This window comes from Triturus cristatus, chromosome 3_2 (assembly GCF_964204655.1).
Source record: "Triturus cristatus chromosome 3_2, aTriCri1.1, whole genome shotgun sequence".
NCBI classification, from domain to species: Eukaryota; Metazoa; Chordata; class Amphibia; order Caudata; family Salamandridae; genus Triturus; species Triturus cristatus.
In genome coordinates, this window is record NC_140584.1 from 798953091 (window position 1) to 798970657 (window position 17567).

General features: G+C 44.9%; 1 protein-coding gene across 1 annotated transcript in view; it reads right to left on the reverse strand.

Annotated features, from left to right (window-relative positions):
* The window catches only part of PARD3B (par-3 family cell polarity regulator beta), a 2086630-nt gene that overhangs the window by 1410343 nt on the left and 658720 nt on the right, over positions 1-17567 (reverse strand). The window lies entirely within an intron of this gene.

Consider the following 17567-nt stretch of genomic DNA (forward strand, 5'->3'; position numbering starts at 1 on the left):
CCAGATAAGCGCAGTGGGTGGGTTGGGGGGGAGGGAGTCGACAGACAACGGAATAGGTACATTTTAATAAATAAATCAAACATATTCCGTCGTCTGTCGCCCCCTTCCCCTCCCCCCACCCCAGTCCCGCCCGATCCACTGCCCCACCGCGCTCAGCTACACCGGCTACAACTGAATAAAAGCAAGATGGAATAGTTCAGTACCTGCCCTATGTGTTTTCTTACAAGTTTGCCATATAACTGGCTTTGTATATCCCTACAGGCCAGGGAACCTATTACACATATGATTGCTACAGCTTTGTTTATGGGTATCACAATTTCTCCTTCTACTGGTCGTTCCTCTCCCATGCCTATTTCTATCCATCACTCCTCTCGCCTTCCTTCTTTTTTTCACATTTTCCTCTCCCTAAGGACTTCCACTATCTCTTTCTTCCCTCCTCTGTTACTCTAGCTTTTCTACTGACCATTGCTGGATGTGCCAGTGTCGCTCTATATGGCAGTGACCCTTTCTCTGGACCTAGGAAGGCTCTACAGAGCCACCCCTTGGGGAGGCACTCACAAGAAGAAATCTGTTAAATAAACAGTGGTGGTGCAGTGCACACGGTATCCACAATCACCACTGGGCCCTGGTGCCACTGAACTACCTTACTCCACTGATAGCTATGCCCCTGTCTGTTTGGCCACTACTGCAAAGCCGATTGCACCAACACAACTGAAAACAGTGATCTGAGAAAGGAAAGCCAAGGACTGGAATATGAAGTCCCTCATGACAAGGAGTCATCAAACCTCAACTCTAGATATCTGTCGCTGCCTTACACAGTCAACGTTTACAAGGCAAGGCCAGGAAAGGGGCAGGAGTAGTGTAGCCAGGTACCTCCATATCAAGACGACACCAAGCCCTGCATTACTGTCCTGGCTTTTAGACCCAATGTGCATTGCTGCACACCCTCCATGGGCGCATCCAGCACAGACTCTGGGACATGCACTCTCTTACCAAAATAATGTGCCCAGCACAGACTCTGTGACATGCACTCTCTTACAAAAATAATGTGCTCGGCACAAACTCTGGGACATGCACTCTTTTACCAAAATAATGCGCCCGGAACAGACTCTATGACATGCTCTCTTACCAAAATAATGTGCCCAGCACAGACTTTGTGACATGCACTCTCTTACCAAAATAATGTGCCCAGCACAGACTCTGTGACATGCACTCTCTTACCAAAATAATGTGCTCGGCACAAACTCTGTGACATGCACTCTTATAAAAATAATGCGCTCTGTTCAAGAGATACACTAACTAGTGAAGTTAACGCATGTGCTAAAGAGCATGCAGTGGATGAGAATGAAGTGGTGTTTCAAATAGCTGATCATCATCTGTAGGATGCCCACTCTAACCCTTGGGGGGACTCTGAAGAAGCCCCCATGGAGTGGGCCAACCCTTGAGGGCTGCTGGGTCTGTCAGCCTTTGCAATGGCTGCACTTATTTTGATAAACGCCCCCCATGTAAAAGGCCGGGGCTTTCCTTTGACACATCACTAATATTAGCTAAGGTAGACCAGTTGCCTTAACAGAAGCAAAGACATACAAGTTGTATGTTATACCGCTCTTGATTACAGCGCCACAGGGTCTTGGGAGCAGGACCATACACACCGGTGGCAAGAACCTTAGCGCACACATCTGTCCCAGGAATACCAAGCACTTGATACATGGGGTCATTCGAACATGACAAAATACAACCACACAGGCTTTAACAGGCCACATGGAGTATGGACCTGAAATGCACTGCGTGGTCCCTTCATCTTTATGAGAGGAGTGCATGACTGCCAGCTGATGCTCAGTCATCCCAGGGCATCACGGTTCCAGTCCTGGTTTTCCCCTTTAAAACAAGTGCTTCCTCGGACTTGAAGTGCTGCCGAGTTTGAAATTAAGCAACGGTTTCTAAAAGAAAAGCCAATTGGTAACCACTTGCTGGATATTGTTAGTCAAACGCATTTACGAAAGGTTTCATTTAAAATCTGGTGCGGAAGGGTTATCTCAGCAAAAACCACTTAGTTACACATTGTATGGCTGCCAATAGGAAGCCTGCATTTTGGCAACATTGACTATAAAGCTGTCAAGTGGTCCCTTGGTACCCCAGGCAAATTCAATCAAGCCTGGAGGTTTTAGAAGCATTTTGCATTCTGGGATTCGTAGTATACATCACCCTATAAGAAATATGGGCTAAAAAATGCCAGCCTGTACCGTGCTGTTAGCATGATCAGGTGTTAGAGCTAAGGTGTGACACATGACAGAGCCACATGGCTGCTATGCTGTTAACATGACAAGTACAATAATCAAATCAATGCACTTGTGTCCCAGAATGCAACTTTTTGTGTTACTGGCTGAGAAATCGATTAATCAGACTCGAATACAAAGACTTTGAAGGCAGCAAATGTGAGTTCCCTCACATGCATAATTTTATGCAGTCGAACTCAGCAGGCGTCCCAGCAGACAGCATCAGCAGCACACATCCATTATAGATCCCTTCTTCTACAAAACGCCAATAATGCAAGCAAGCAAAATGGCCTCCCATATCCTGGTTAGTTACCGAAAAACAGCCATGATTGAGATGCAAAAACCCCTTAAGACCCCTGGACATCCATGCCACTGCACCTGCTGCACTATAGATAGCTATGCCCCTGCCAATACATCTCTCGGCCAAGATGTTTCACGCTTGAAGGGAGGAACTTGTAAAATAAATAAATAAATAGATCTCAGCGCTTTAATGTCTAGTCTGAGGAAATATGTGACCAGCCTGCAGGTTATAGGTTCAACAAACCCCTCTTTCATCATTCCGAGGTTGGTTGAAGGGGAACCATTCAGATGACCAACATTATTCTTCCCCCAAGACATTCTGGCAACACTGCTATATGTGGGAGGCTTCTGATCTCAAATCAGCCATCTTGTTTCAGAGATGAGAACGTGCATCATAGTAACGGGTGACAGAGGCATGTATGACCCCTGGACTAGAAACATGGTACACCTTAACGGGCCCTGTTGGAAAGTACATCCCCGCACACCTGGACTTCCCAGCTAACCTTCATCCTTATTTGAAACAAAGGTGATATTTTAATTTCATATGATATTCACATCAGTTACAATTTTAGAATCCACACCTGCTGGCCACTGCATACTCGACTAGCCTGCCACAGGGTTTTTTGTAAGGGTGGGCGTAGTTCGCGAAGTAACACTTCGCGAAGCTACGCAAAGTGAAGTTCGCACTACGCGAGCTACGCGTAGCACTTCGCGAACTGCGAAGTAACATGTTCGCACTGTGCAAGATGTTGTTTTCAATGATTGCACAGTGCGGACAAGCAACCGGCACTGTGCAATCATTGAAAATGGCATCTTGCACAGTGCGAGCTGTAGTTTTCTGCTGCTCGAGTAGATTTTTCCTCGAGCTGCAGCTTTCTCAACGCGAACTGGTAGTTTCTCATCGCGAGCGGTCGCGAGCATACGCGACCCCTCGCAATGAGAAACCTGACCTTCTCGCGTTGTGAATCTCGCCGGGAGGTTTATTTTCCATGCTCGCGATCGCGAACAAGGAAAAAGTCTCGCCAGGATGTCATTTTGCTTGCTCGCGGTCGCCAACTTGACGTTGAGGACCGCGAGCAAGCAAAAAATGACTGCAGCACTACGCAACACTACGCTACGCGTGTTCGCACTGTGCTACGTGCAGTTCGCGTAGTGCGAAGTAGCGCGAACTTCGCAAACTACGCGAGCGTAGCGTAGTGCTTCGCCCAGGCCTAGTTTTTTGTATTACAGTAAATCGTGGCCAGGCACGTGCGCACGCAGGGATACTTTATGGAGTAAATATGAACCATTTGTGATTTCTGAACATGCTTCGCCAATGATATTGCATGTCACCATGAAGTACCCACTTAACATGCCTGCGGGCTGAAATCTTCCACTCTAGGTTGACACGGTTTGACCTCCCCAAACACAAGCTCTGGCCCTGGAGTCCTGGAATCCTCTTTGAGGGTGAGGTCATCCAGTGAACTGCAGCAGACGTCAGTAGACCTGTCTTTCAAAACCCAGTCTCGGGCAGGGGAATCCGCACTCGGCAATTACACCGCCGTCTGCAGACCCCAGCCGCAGAAAGGCCTGTCTCCCACCTGCGCCTGAGATAATATTGAGTTGGACACGTTCCTTCCCTCCCCCTGCACATCTTTCAACAAATACAGAAAATGGAGCTCTGTAAGTCATCAGCGGTGGCGTCATGTTGATACATTTAATATAAACAGCAGGATCTCCTTGTAATACGTGCTTCGCTTGCTTTAAAAACAGAAAAAAGGCTGGTGTTATTCTAAGCTTCTTCTAGGGCTAAGAATTTCCAGGACCCCTGCTGCAGTCTTTCAGAAATTGTATTTTTGCCTCCACTCTTAATGGGTTGTAAGGAGGACGTCCGCAGCTGTTTATGCCACTTATCACAGTCCACCATTCGCCTTTGCCCCATTATGTTCTAATGGAATTTGCATTTGTGTGTATCTGAGTCACTCCTAGTCCAATGACCATAATTCCAAAGATCCCAATTCGCACTTAGGGTGTAAACTGGGACTTCAAAGGCCCCGAAAGCATTAACACATTAATTGGCTTCTGAAGTAGCAGCACTCTCCCCCCGTACAGAAGTGAGCTGGCTAGAGACCGTGCTCTATTTTGGGCGATGCCGCCTAACTCCACATTAGGGGTGAGGCCTACCAGACCACATTTTATACTAAAGTTCCCTCTGTACTTGGGACTCCTTTTCATTTACCCCAGAAAGAATGCGGAAGGTGCTTGTGTGATGTGGTGTGTGGACATTTGTGTGAGATAATATGTGTATGTGAAGGCACATAACTGAGTGAGCCAGATGGAGGATGGCTAATTACCCACCAAAATGACAGGGTCAGCCCACCGATACCTCATCCTGCTCCAAGAAGCCTGGCGAGGAGGAATCTACAAAATGACATGGTGGAGTACATCTTCTTCAGCCATGCTACACAGCATTGAGGATGGTGGACAGCATAGCTAAAAACAAGTGGCAAAGAGATAAATCCGAAAGGCCAGACTTATTGGTTTTGCCAATGCTTGTTCTTTTTGCTGTTTAAGCCTGGTACAAGGCCTGTACGGATCCCTCTCCTACTTTCACCCACCTCCACAATTTGTTTTAATTACCATTCCAGAAGCTCATCCCTACATGACCTGTGATTTTCCTTCTGAGCCGAGTCACAGTAAGCATAAAAAAGCATTGGCATAGCCAATAGGTCTCGCCTTTGGGACCTTTTTAAGTGTTTAGCCGTGCAGCATATGCATACACAGGATGAAGGACACCGACACTGACCGAGATAGGGGTGGGGGGAGGCGGAGAGCAGGAGGCAGAGAAAAATAAGGCCAGACAGAGGAAGAAAGACGAGAGGAAAAGAAAGGTAAAGAGTGACGGAAATGGATACAGACAGAAGAGTACAAGAGAACAGAGAGAACGAAGGCTAGCGAAAGAAGACAAACGAAGGAATAAAAGGCAAAAGAGAAATGGAGAAACAAAGTAAGCAAGGTGAGTAGAAGTAAATATAGGGTGGCAAAAAGAAACAAGAGGATAATAAATACACAGCCCGAAAGGGAGAAACAAAGAAATAAGAATTGTGGAAGAGAAGGGCGAATGAATGAATGAACACAAACTAAAAGAAAGGCCAAATGAAGGATTTGTGCTGAGGATAAAAAGGAAGGAAAGAAGGACGTAAATATTGATAGTCCTAGGGACAAAAAAGAGGGAATGAGAGACGAAAAGCAGGAATAGTGTGGGGATAAAGATGAAGGAAGGAAATAAAGGCGAAAAGAAGGAATAGAATGAGGGAAAAAAGGAAGTCAAAAGGAAGGAATAGGGCAGGGAATAGGAAGGAAGGAGGTAGAGATATGAGTAGAGTTAATGGGGAGATGGTTGAGTGAAAAGGAGTGATGAGCAGGCACAAAGTAAATGAGACAGGTGTATTAAATGGGAAACGTTAAGAGCGGTGATAAAATGGACAGATGAACAGATTAATAGTGTGAGAGCGAAGGTGGTAACAAATGTGGAAAATGAGCAAACAATGCTAAAGAAAAAATGACCAAAATACATTAAATGGTATAAAAGAACGAGTGAAAGAAGGAGAAGATGTGTAGGTGCAAATCAGAGACGGGTAGGGCTAAGGAAGGTTAGGAATGGAGGCAGAGGTCAGGGAACGAAGTCTAAAAGAAAAAAACAAGACGGATGCAGGACAGGGTAAGACGAAAACAGAGGCAAATTAAAATGGAGCTAGAAAAGGTGCAAAATGAAGACATGACATAAGCTGGATTCATTGTAGAAAAGGGAGACGAGGCTAGAGAGAGAGAGAGAGAGAGAGAGAGAGAGATTGGAGGGTAACTAGGCCAGAGAGGAACAAAGTGAGAGAGTGAAAAACAGATTCACCCAAAATGGTAGAATTGATAGGTGCCTGGTAATGCAACTAGCGCGGGCACGCGGCTGTGAAAGTGAAAGCGACCCTTGGAAACATGATATAGAACAGATGGCACCCTGCGCACCCCTGCTCGCTCCCGCAAGCTGGAGGCAGCCACACGCACGAGTTTTATGAAAGTCTTGAGTAATTCCAAGAGGCCCTCTCCGTTAGGCTCGACGTAAAAACCTAGAAATGTAAGGAAACATGAGAGTCAATTCTCTGAACAAAAGTTTTGACAAATGATGTTCAATTGAATGATGGTAATTTTGGAATTTGAGACATGTTGCTATTTTTCACAACGGTTTGAGTTCAATTTAAAATTGTTATAACAGAAGCAATTGTAATAATAATGTTACTCAGAATGCTCATTTAGATTGGGATGTGTGTGCAGATGATACTTTTGTGCATTCTGGTTTGAATGATTTTGCAATCACTAATAATAATGATGATCTGGTGGTAAACAGGAGGGAAGGAGTAGAGGGTGTTGTCCTTGGAAATGGCAGCGATGAAGTGGAGGAACTAGGTATGGAAGGGTGTTCTGGAGGTGTGGTTAGTGAAGAGGGCAAGCGAACAGACAGGTGTGGCAAGCGTGTACGCACCAAACCAAAATGAATGTCAGACTTCCGCTGCGATGACTTATGTAAATAAGTACTCATCCAATATGTTTTTTTTTTGTTTTCCTTCTTTCTTTTTGTTTTGTTTTGGGGGGGGGGGGGGAAGATGTGTTGTGTTTACTTTTGCATATGTGTTCTCTACATTGCATATGTGTTCCATGTTCCGCGCCGGCTCCATGCCCACGTCAGTGATTACATTTTAGATCCCTGGCAGTGGACGTTAGGAGCTGGATGAAGAATGAGGGGTTCCCCCTTCTTTCTGCACCAGTGTTTCTTTTCATGAATAAAGGAACTTAATTTACTTCACTCGTGTTTGACTCGACTTTACACCAACAGCTTTAGTTGCTTGATCGCCCTGCTCTTCAGCTGCTCAGGGAAGCGAGAGCCAATGAGAGCAGAGGCAGTGACATCCCAAAAGGTGAGGTCACAACCAATGCGGTGAGAAGAAGCGACGTCAGAACCAGTAAAATGGAAATCCAGTGAATTCCGTGCCATGAACGTTACAACGAGAAAATACAGAGTGAGCTTAGAACCAGTTAGGGGACAGCTAGTGCGGTCAGACCCGGACGGGTAGAGCCGGTGAGTTCAGAGCCTTAAAGTTAGCACCTGTAAGAACCGAAATTATAACATTAGTTGTATGAGAGCCGCAGCGCAGACAGGTACGTTTATTAAATGCAATACTACCCCTTGTGGGATAACAGGGAACTGAATAATGGAATACAGTATTAATGTCGCAGTTGATGCCTGACAGATCACGTTTTTTGCTGGTGTAGCACTGCCGAAGGCTCCAGAAATATCCTTTTCTTAGATATCTGTGTAAGGAGATCGCTCTGGGTGTGTTTTAACAACACACTTGCATAGTGCGCTACACAAACTGAATTGTTTCTAGAAGTTATTTCCCAATGGAATGTACTCGCTTTATCAGCCTCGGAAGGATGAGAGTCATCACCAAGATTTCAAACTAGGAAATTCAGGTACTACACAGACCTCAAAGTGGAAGCAGTTGTCTGCTTGGCTGTTATAACAGCACTACGGTGTCGTTCTGGATGGACTGAGATGAGTGCCAATCTCATCTTGGCTGCACGGGTGTGCAGTGCCGTATTGCTCTCTTGACGAGAACTGTTGCCACACTGCTCTGGGATTTCCGGGTGCATCTGCTCTGGGGGTCTAGGTGTGCGCTGACGTTTTTGTGGGGCTAGGGTCTACAAACTCAATCAGAGCCCCACAGAACTGTTTCAAAGCTTAAATAAATGGTCTGAAATGAAAGAGAAAACTCATAAGATACTACATCTGGCTCAGTCTAGTGGTATTAGCTGCTTTAGCTTTCTCGTCATTAATTTTAAAAAAATGGTTCCGCAAAACCCGTAAACGGGAGTGTGGTAGTTACCCCTGGGGGGAGAGAGAACGCGGGGGCTAAGAATACTGTACTCGGCTGTTACTCGTGCCGGTGCCTGCATGTGAATGGAATTGCATGGTGACGGACATGCTGGTCTGAGGCTGCTTAAGCCCAACCTCTCTGCCTCCCGGAGAATCTGTTTCTAATTATCGCGAACGCGTCTCGTGTTCGCGATAATTGGAAACAGATGCCACTCTGCGCATAACCGCAAGCCCTAGGCCATGGGCGGTTACTTTTGCTGGGAAAGGCGGGACATGCATCCGCCTTTACCCAATTGCGTGCTGTCCTTTAAGGAAGACGAACGCAAGCACCAATAGAAATATTGGTGGAAAAAATGCCACAAGCACGAGCTTGTGAAAAGTCCTGGTCAGCTGCAAGAGGTCGTTTTCCTATTGCAGTGCATGCGCGCTGCTATAGGCTCGACCTAAAAAGAAACTACAGTGTCCTGTGTTTCCGTAACATGTTTTTTTAATATTGGAAATTAATTGTTCTTACATATCCCAATATTTTAGCTTTCATCCTGGATTCAGTAGTGATATCCTTGGATTCATAAGTGTGAGGTGGTCAGACTGAAGTTCTCCATTTTGGATTTTCTAGTAATTGAAATAACGTTTTAATATTTGCTTTAGTACCCCTAGCTGACAGTTCCATAAAGTCCTACTTGCCACAGCATAACATAATGTTTCCCCAAGTATTAGGAGAGTGGCACAATGGACTGTTTGTGAATCGCCTGGCAGTAAATGTTTGTGAGTGTGACTGGCTGAGGGAATGGAGGCGATTCTGTGACGTTTGTCTGCGTCATTATGCTCCAGAGAAATGAAAGGGTTTGAGGGGATGAGGTTTCCCTGGCCAAGGTCAAGCACAGGTTGAGTGTACAATCGATCTATTCTGAGCTGCTGCAGTGTTTCCACCGGGGACAGCCGAAATCCCCGTCAGTCCTAAGGATTGGTCCAGACCATCTAACAATACAGTGCCTAAAATTCAGGAAGAAGATGTAAGTGAGCTTGTGGACTCACCACTCTCTGCCACCAATTATGTGGGAATGCTTGACAGCTCGCAGTTCATATCACGTACTGGATCAGTGACCGACCCTGGTTCTGGGGACATAAAAGATAAGTGTAAACCAGATTCAGGAATACGAGTTTAAGCAGATAAGTTCTCATCATCATTTCCATGGTGAGGGAAATGGAGGGGGGTTCACCACGCTAGACAACATACCAAAGTGTAAATCCAAGAAGGATGCACACATTTATGTGATATTTTTATAGCGTGCACCCAGCCAAAGGGCAGTGGGGCATATTACAGAGTCAAAGACTTGAATAAACAAAATAAGTGAAAGGAGAGGGAGCTGGTTTGGAGAATTTAAAGCACTGCGATGTAGTAGTTTCTAAAGAGGTGTGTCTTCATTTTTTCCCTGAATTGGAGCAGTATTGGGATGATCTGGGTTAATATAGGAATGTTATTCCAGAATCTGTGTGCATAGATGGCAAAGGCTGTGTTTTTTCAGTTTTCCACCCTAGTCTGCAGTTGGGTGGTGTACTGGTTGAGGATGTGCAGAGAGCCACCAGAGATGGTGAACATATCTCTAAGATAAGCTGGGATGCTGGTTATGGTGGCTTTGTAAATGATGCAGCTGGGTTTGAAGATGATGCAGGCCAGCCTGGGGGAAAATGGAGTTCCATCATTATGGGTATGTTATAATCATATTTATTCAGGCCCTGGATGAGACGTGTTGTGGTGTGTGCGATGCCCTTGAAGGGTACCAGTATAGAGTTTTGGAGTCCACGGAGCAGGATGTTACCACCATCCAGATGCGAGAGCTGAAGGGCTTGAATAGCAGTCATGATGTTGCAGTCAGGAAGAAATTGTCTTACTTTCTTCAGAAGAGCGCTGGCACCAGGCCGTCTTTGATTTTTGGCAATGTGTTCTTCGAGGGTGAGGTTGGAGTCCAGGATAAATGCAAGTGGCTTGCAATCAGTGAAAGTTGGAGTTTGAAGCCACCAAGGTTCATGTCATGGAGTCAGGTTTGTACTGTTTCTTGTTCTTGACAAATAACAGAATTCTGTCTTAGCTGGGTTGAGCTTTAGGTAGGCGCTGGGCATCGTGATCTAGAACATGTGCAGGCAGTAAGTACTGCATGTCTCTGATTCCTTAGGTCAGGAGGTGTTTAGGCATATGAGAACAGGGGACAGGGGTAAGGTAGTCTGAACAGAGGGTCTAGAGAAATAACACAAGGGAGCCAGGTGGTGTCCAGCACCCACTAAAGACAAGGCTATTATGCCCATGAGAGTGTGTTCACTGGTATGGTATGATGGTTTGCTACTTGCAGAAGATCTGCCTGGGGTTATCCCTGTGAAAGATAGCGCACCATCATTTCTCACTCGTGGGAGTGCACTCAATATCAGGATTGTAACATCCCCAACAAAGGAGACTGCACACATGCCGTTAGTGGGTGTGCTCATTTGGAGACCTGCCTCTCCTTAGCTCGGACATACATTTAGACAAATCTGAGAACCTCTTCCTGCTATCCAAGTATTTTAGCGGTTTTGGCTCTCTTAAGAAGTGTTTCCAAGATTTCTTAGGTCTTGACCCAGGTTGAACTTATTCAGCAATTACGCGAAAAAATATCAGCTTACTAAGCTACATCCTCATGGGTAGATATTTCTTTTTCAGGCACAGGTATTTCATGTTCTCGCTTTTCCTTCTTCGCTGGCAGAAAGACTGCTGTGTTTGCCACACTTTATATACTTTGGATCAGACTCTGTCTTCATCAGCAACACATGTGGTCACATCCTTTGCCTTCTGTTATCCTTCCCTTGCTCCCGCCGACTAATACTAAAAACAAAACCATTCCAAACAAAAGGTAGCACAAAAGGAAGGCAATGGTCTCATGTGAAGCTCATGAAAGGGGTGTAATTGGTAAAGAAATCATTGTAAGCGCACAACCTCACACAAGACAGGCTTGACAGCATAAAGAAGAATAAAACGAGCAAAAAAGACCCCTTTGTAAGCATTCTTACTTTGGGCTTCTATAGTATTAATGTATAGTATTATAGGTATTAAAATAGAGTATGCAAGCTGACAACACAGCACGACTTCATCATACAATAAATCTTCATTCATAGCAGACAACAAAACACAAACAGTCATGTTTACAACCTGCCTATCTCTTTTTTGTTTAATAGACGAGATCGCCGTGAATTCCTATGATACAAGATAGACAGACACACAGCTCCACTAGCACCATTGTACCTCACTGAAGGCTCTGAGAAAGCGCTCTGGAGTGTAAGGCACAGTCATGACATCACTGGTTCCAAACCAGCTATTAGTGGAACATGCATTAGCTCGCCCTGATGAATCTCTTGCTTAGATTCAATTTAGGCAAAGATCAAGAGCGTGAGAACTCTTTTTGGTACACGAGGAGTCACCACAAGTTTAATATATTAATTGTGAATGTATAGAAGCAGAATTAGAAGTTCAGCATTTCTCTCTTAACAATTTGGCTTCTTGGCTTAGCCACCAGTTGAGCCTGCTTGTGTCTCAGGTGATGATGGTGAGGACAAAAGGTTGTATAAAATCTCACTTTACGATATCTCTGGATAATCAACTTAATGCCTCCGCCAAAACCCACCTTTTGATCAGTGTAATAGGCATGCAAATGTTCAGTCAATGCTTTCATCACTAGATTAAACATGTGAGACACAGAAATTCAGTATGACATGGCACAATGGATCCAACATAATCTGGATAGGGCACCAGGTCTACGAAAGAAATCATAGTTTGGGAATTTTATCCGTCCTCTGGTGAGGTACGTCCCAAAGTAGAATGTTTTTCTTCTTTTCCCCTAAATTGTGCATGACTCGGAGTGGGGCCAATACATTTTTATCTTTGGTCAGGAATTCCTTAATTTGGTGGTGCAGTTACAGTCAGTAGTTAAAATATATGTGTCTTTCTGAATTTCGGTGTCCCCAAGCATAATATGCTCTTTAATGTCCAATCTTCTGAATAAAGTGTCTTTTTGGCCATGTATTCCAGGAAACTTTGCTGAATTCACTTCAAAGGTTGGTTTGAGATGTGTTACGAACATCAAATTAGAACTCGGCTTAAAAGCAGAAACAGATGAAAACACAACACTACATTTGCTTGAACTAATTAACTGCCTACACTGGATCTTTTGAAAGCTCTTCAAAGTTACTTTCTTTTCTGAAATTGCACATTGATGAGGTTTGAGAAAACGTAAGGAGAGATTCGACCAAGGCAGGTGCAGAGAGAACGTAAGTACTACTCTGATCCTACAAATGTTTATGTCCAAATTAATTTACACTGAAAGCTGTACACGTCTTTCATTTGTTGCAATATGTTGATCTAGTGACAGGCTTTCTATTTTCTTGAAATTGTATCTGAATTAGTAGGAAAGATAAACCAATAATTGTCTGATGGGTATCCAAAACCAACCCTGGCAAAAATGCTCAAATCAGCCATGAATGGGCCATAAAAGAATGTTAAATATCAATATATTACCCTGCCATCCAAAATCCCAGCCCTAAATAGGGAAGATACAATAGGCACCCAGGCAAGGATAACAGAGAGTTCCACACCTACATTAGAAAAAAAATGCACTAGTGGAGAAGGCAGACTAAGAAGGAAAGGTTCTCTGCGGATGAGGAAACTAAGCGGAACTAAACAAGGGACTCAGAGGCAGGTAGGCCTGGAAGGCGTGCATATGAAGGAAAGAGTGGCAACAACTTTATGAAGGATTGGGACAGGGACGGACGAATATAAAATAACCTTCATTTTTGTATCGTACCACATTTTTATGCACATAACTAGCCAATGTATCTAGACATAGCAGAGGGGTAATGGCCTAGCTGAAGGCTAGACCTCCGGCCTATTTTGTAAGACAAGTGTTACAACAAACAAATGATGGACGGAATGCTGACAATGCAAACATTCTCCCCCAGTCAAAAGATCTAGGTTAAATCCATCGTTCTTTTGCCCACTACACCACCCCAGTTTGGACCCAGCCATATGCAAATCAGTCTTGACCCTGTGCCCCATGGGGACAGTCCAGACCGAACTGCCAGGCCAGGTCCTCCCTGGACCGGAAACAAGCATCCTGGGACCGGTTTCAGGGTATGTCACCCTTCTTCAGCCAGACTGGCTTGAAGCCAGTGGCACAGTGAGCAAGGGACCCATGTCTGGGCATACCCATCCCACTAAGGGCGAAAAGTGTTACAACAAACAAATGATGGACGGAATGCTGACAATGCAAACATTCTCCCCCAGTCAAAAGATCTGGGAAAAATCCATCGTTCTTTTGCCCACTACGCCACCCCAGTTTGGACCCAGCCATATGCAAATCAGTCTTGACCCTGTGCCCCATGGGGGCACATTGTTCGGCATTCTGTCCATCAATTGTTGTTTTTGCATTTGTCACCCTGAGTGGGACGGGTATAGCCAGACGTGGGTCCCGTGCTCTCCATGCCACTGGAGTCAAGGTATCCTGGCTGAAGAGGGGTGAAACCCCGAAATCGGTTCTAGGATGCTTGTTTCCAGTCCAGGGAGGACCTGGCCTGGCATTTCAGGCTGGACTGTTCCCATTGGGCACATGGTCAAGACTGATTTGCATATGCCTGGGATCAAAAAATGATGATTTAGGCCCATATCTCTGTACTGGGGTGAATGTATGACATTGTTCTGCATTCTGTCCATCAATAGTTGTTTTTGCATTCGTCACCCCGAGTGAGACGGGTATACCCAGAAGTGGGGCCCGTGCCCTCCATGCCACTGGAGTCAAGCTATCCTGGCTGAAGAGGGGTGAAACCCCAAAACCGGTCCTAGGATGCTTGTTTCCAGTCCAGGGAGGACCTGGCTTGGCAGTTCGGGCTGGACTGTTACCATTGGGCACAGGGTCAAGGCTGATTTGCATATGGCTGGGTTCAAACTGGAATGGCATGGGGAGCAAACAATGATGAATTTAGGCCCAGATCTCTGTACTGGGGTGAATGTATGACATTGTTCTGTATTCTGTCCATCAATTGATGTTTTTTTATTTTGTAAGACAGGTACGAGAGGACACCCATGATGTGACTGTCTGAAGTTCCACTTTATCCATCTGTGGAGTCTAGGTATTTGAATCCTCAAAATTGTTCAGTCCTATTCCAAACATCATAGACTGCCTATTTATTCCAAAAGGTATTACATAAATGAGCATCAATGCGGGGGGATACACCACATACCATCATTAACATAGCTCATTAATCCACCCCCTTCACCATGTTAATCCGTAACAATTTCCACAGATATCTTTGTTGCCTTAAACTGGGCAAAACTGAACACCTTATCGGTTATGATCAATTTGAAGAGTGCCGGAAAGAAGACCGATACAACACCTTCATATGTCAAGGTTTCCTTTCATAATTCGCTCCTTTCCTTTCTTGCCTTATGATGATCTTCACTGCATTTAAATTAGGGAAGAGCAAGATTTGATGCCCTGGTGATACAGCTCCTATTTGATTGCAACCGCCAGCAGAACCCTGTCTCTCATACCACCCCTCTATGATATTACACACAGAGTTTCTAGTACGTATTCTCACCGTCTTCACTACCCTCAGAGGGGGGTCATCTGAGAGAGGGAAGGATAAGATATTAATCAATGCTTTGTGTTATCAAAATTCTAATCTATTTTTCTGATATAGGCCATCAATATCCATTTACTCTTGGTTATGCTGGACATGTCTTCATGCACCATTTCCCCCATGTCTGTCAGCACAGAGGCACACAACTGGAAGAACTGCTCCACAGAAACAGCTCTTTCTGATGCTCGGCACGGGGCCTTAGGCCACCAATGCGTCTCCTCCCACTTCTCCTCCCAGTCTCCGTGGGGTGGACTAGGATAACTCAACGGAATGCAAAAATATGCCAACAAGGTTACTCAAACTCAATCACACGTCCAGCCTGGAGTTTGTGAAGAAAGCCACAGGCCCTCAATCCCATCCCGCCTTTGGGACTCTCCAGTGCGGCCTACAAACCAGCCCGAGGATTCGTTTTTAATCAGGGTACATTCACATGCTCACTTTATGAACTCCTGTGATGGGAGTGGCAATGAACTACCTTTCCAACAGTCTGTACCGCTGTGGTCCTTTGTAGCTCCGATTCAGAGCTTTAAGTGGAATTAAAAAACTAGAGGGTCTCTCAAAGGGGCGTGGCTGATGTAATTAAAGGCACGGCTTAAAAATGCGCAAGCTAAAAATCTGTGATTAGCATAGTGTGTTGCCGATTGCTGTTTTGCTGCTTCTGTCACTGCATACAGATATATAATACAACAAGCAACATTACACCTACAGCAAATCAGGGCTATTGGCTTTGCCAATGGTTGTTAGTGGTGTAAGATAAATAAGCAACAACTATGGCTTTGTTGTATGAAATATAAAAAATGTTTCAATTCTGAAATGATGAGACTGTGAAAGAACTATAACGAGTCTCTTTGCAGTTACCTCAAAGGCAGTGAAGGCTGCTGATGCACAGTTACGATTTTTTTTTTGCACTCTGAGGGCCAACACGGAGTGCCAGATAGGGACCCGTCTTAGCACCTGCTTTGTAGAACTGCCGGTGCTGAGCACCGACAGGACCCGGCCCACTACAAGCCCTGCTCTGATTAGACCGGAGTTTCAGCGCCCCAATCAATCACTGTATTGAGTTGTATGGGGAGAGCTGGCAGACAGAGTACACCAGGGCAGGTTTTCAATCACATACAAAATCTCACTGGGAATATCCAGATCTTCAAACTCCTCCAGAGCAGACCCACAACTTGAAACATGGCAAATAGGGTTGAACAACTTTACCTTTAATCTGACACTAAAAATCCTACAAAATGTAAAGTTTTAGTCGGAGCATCTGCTAAAAATTTAACAAACACAACGTGTGCTGTACGTACCACTGTTGACTTATAGTGTTTTTCTCTGGAGCACAGTTCGAACCAAGGAAATCAGTTGAATTTCATGATAAGGGCCAGTTTAACACATAGCCCTTAATTAGTCTGCCTGCTATGTAATTTCTGAAATACACATATTATTGAGTAGAACAGCGCAACAATTTCTGAAGCCTCACCGCCAAAATTTGAATATATATTTTAAAACCAATACATTAGTATGCCGATATTGAGTTGAGTGAGTCTGCTGACTTGAGAGCAATGTTTGTAGTATTATGTAGGCTCTTACACAATGTACGCATCTCATCATAACGCCCCAGCTGTCCCAGTCCACTGTGGCATGATGGGGAATATCAATAAACCATGGGTGTTCTGACCCTTGTCCCATATGGCACGACTAGGGGGTCTGAGTACAATGGCGAGACCCTGCTATACAGATGGTCTGCTATAGCTATGGGCAGGGGCAACCCTGACCACCCAGTCCAAGCTCTGCCCTGTGCATGGTGCAATGGTGTTCCGGCTTTCCCTAGTGGTCGGCCGGTATGTGACGGGGCGCCTATGGACCAGGAGGCACCTTCACAGCTTTTCTTCCATCCTTATCTTGTAGAAAGGGCAAACCATTTCTTAGGAGTTTAACTCGTCATCACAATTTTTCAGTGTGGTGCTAATCTGGGGACCCCGCAACACTTTGAAACCTATTACTGCCACTAGTGCACACATATTCTGCTCCTTTAACTGAAAATCAATCAATTTCCCAATGATCGGAGCAATTCATTGGTAGGGACTAGCAGACCTTCCATTGGTCACCCTTGAACACAGTCCAGCTCAGACCTCATGGGTTAAATTCTCACACATCCAAACTTCTACATCAGGGTTCTTCAAAGTCAGTCCTGGAGGGCCAGATCCATGCCAGATTTTTAGCATGTCAACATTCAGATAAATGTCGTTATCTTAAAAACCTGACATGGAACCCTGTTCTACCTGTTAAGACTTTCCATCTGCTGTGACACGTGTTCAAGGAGGATATACTTCCAGAGAAAATGAGGAGCAAAACCACACAATTTCTATTCACTTTATCTACTGTAGTGCTGAGGATGAAAGAAATAATACACATTTTATGTTCTGACCTATTTTGCA